Below are 2,769 nucleotides of genomic sequence, written 5' to 3'. Positions count from 1 at the left end.
TTGGACACACAGGATTCACTGCAGTGGGGGCAGGAAAATGTTGCCCTCAGCTGCACCTGCTTTTAATTAGTTCTGTCTTAATCCCCAGGAACTGCGGATGCCGACTTGTCTCAGGACTAACATTGACAGCTTCTTTGCAGATGTACCTCCGTCCCTCTGGAGAAGCTGTCAGTGCCTTGCAAGTGCCAGGGTAATTGCAACTCTTTAGTGGGGCAGATGAACTCAGGGGACCTCAAGACACATAGCTGCCATGGCTTGCACGGCACATATTTACTGACAGCCACAGTCCTGCTGCCTGTTCCAGCAGCAGTGATCTACCCTGGTGAGTGTGTCCTTATGGCTCAGACTCCAACAAGGTGAGGGAGATAGTGTCCAGGAGGAGAGGGCAGCTGGGGAACTGGGTGGGACAGCAGCTTTTCCCCCTTGTGTCTCCGGACAGCTTTGTCTCAGCTGGACTCCTTCCTGGGCTGAGTGAGTGACGGGGCAGGTGTAACAGCAGAGACCCCCAGAGCAGGCAGGGGAGGGCGGTGGGTACTCAGCTGGAAGGGGGATGGGCGTTGCCCAGGCTGTGCTCAACCTGAGAGTAAGGGTTTCTTTTCTTCCTCCTGCTCTTGCCCCTTAAGATTGGAGATAAGATTTCCCATCAACCCAAACCACTCGGCGCTGGACCCAGAGTAGACATTTTGATATCTAGAGTTCAGGGTTAACATGTAGACTCTGGAACCGTGGCCCCTGTTCTCTGCACACACGTGGGCACTCACACTCACACTGCTCCACTATTGCCTCACAGGCCGATTCCACAATCTGGAAGGACCTGGAGAAATGGACGGGCGTGGGACCTAATGGGGTTGTAATATCATACATGCTTTTCACCAAAAGGCACAGCTTCAAAGCAACACTGAGTAAGAGTCCAGTCTTTGGGGGCGGGAGCAGCTTATCTTCAATTCCTGGCTCTGCCTCCTATAATCTGGGGGACCGGGGACTCCTGACAGCAAGTCTCAGCCTCCCAGCCAGTGAGCTGGGATTAGGACAATATCATTCTGAATAGTGTACAGGGTGGCTGAATGTTAAAGAGGGTGACAGGCAGGTGCACAGCAAGTCTCTGGTAAATGGTGGTCATGATGGTCTCACCTGCATGATGCTAGAGCCAATATTTTGCAGCTAGACAGACAGACACTGCAACAGGTCATCAAATTCCACCCCATCTTGGTGATTCTGTGTTGATTTCCCAATTCCATCTGATGGTGTTTTGGAGATTTTGTGGGATGGATCTGAATGACTTGGTGTATTTGTGTGTGTGAGACAAGAGACAGAAAGACTGCCTAGACCATGCCCACATTTACCAACCTACCAGTGATTTAATCCTAAAATACTTATGAAAAATGAGACAGTACATCCAAACATGATATCTTATTCAGTAAAGGCTATTGATGTGTTTAGGAGTTTCTTCTTAGCAAAGATTTCCATAGTAGAGAAGAATAACCCCTTTACAACACAGATCAGTATTTTTCTTTCTTTTTTTCTTTCTTTTTTTTTTTTTGCTTTAGCTTTGTGAAAGTGCCTCTTAGACCTTAAAAGGCAGGAGTGAAGTCGGAGAGGGGACTGCTTTTTTAAAAAATTTATTGAAGTGTGGTTGATATACAGTATTAATTTCAGCTGTACAGCAAAGTGATTCAGTTATATGTGTGTGTGTGTGTGTGTGTGTGCATATAACTTTATAAATTATTTTCCATGATGGTTTATCACAGGATATTTAGTTCTCTGTGCTATACAGTAGCATAAACAACAGGGTAGGACAAAAAAACTGCCTCTGGGAATTCCCTGTCTAGTGGTTAAGATTCAGCACTTTCACTGCCAGGGCCCTGGTTCAGTCCCTGGTTGGGGGACTAAGACCCCGCAAGCCTAGTGGTGCAGCAAAAAAAAAAAACAAAAATTGCCTTCTTAAAATTGGCTAGTAGGATTTGAATTACTCACTGATTCACTTAACATTCAAACTTTAGTAGCAAAGGAGAAATCAATCTGGCTTCAAGACTAAAGAATGAATTTATTTTTTAAAAAATCCTTGGGTCACATTAGAGCTAGGCTGCAATTTACTGAAACTGAGTGACCTTGAGAAGATTAAAAAAAGTCTCTCTGGCTCATTTTCCATCCATGTAAAATAGGATAATAATATTCATCGGATAAGGATCTTTGACACTGAACATTCAATATTAACTTATAAGGGCCTATTCTTGGCCCTATGTGCAAAAGCTCATCAATAAATTGCATCTCCTGGCATATTCTCTGAATGGACTGTGAGCCACTTTACTGGGAAGTGAGTTGAAAATACAGAAATTGGGGCTTCCCTTGTGACTCAGTGGTAAAGAATCTGCCTGCCAATGCTGGAGACACAGGTTTGATCCCTGATCTGGGAAGATCTCACATGCCACAGAGCAACTAAGCCTGTGCATATTAAATTTTTTTTTAAAAATACAGAAGTTGGTGAAAAGAAAAAGTGAAAGTCGCTCAGTTGTGTCCAGCTCTTTCGGACTCCATGGTCTGTACAGTCCGTGGAATTCTCCAGGCCAGAATACTGGAGTGGGTAGCTGTTCCCTTCTCCAGGGGATCTTCCCAAGCCTGTGATCGATTCTAGGTTTCCTACATTGCAGGTAGATTCTTTACCAGCTGAGCTACCAGGGAGGCTACAGAAATTGGTAGCTCTGTTAATTACTTCTGTCTTCCTAATCACTTCCAATTCTTTTACCTCTCAAAGAATTCCCCTTTGGGTGA

Source organism: Bubalus kerabau, chromosome 17, assembly GCF_029407905.1.
Source record: "Bubalus kerabau isolate K-KA32 ecotype Philippines breed swamp buffalo chromosome 17, PCC_UOA_SB_1v2, whole genome shotgun sequence".
In the NCBI taxonomy this organism is placed as follows: domain Eukaryota; kingdom Metazoa; phylum Chordata; class Mammalia; order Artiodactyla; family Bovidae; genus Bubalus; species Bubalus kerabau.
This window is presented reverse-complemented; position numbering follows the sequence as displayed.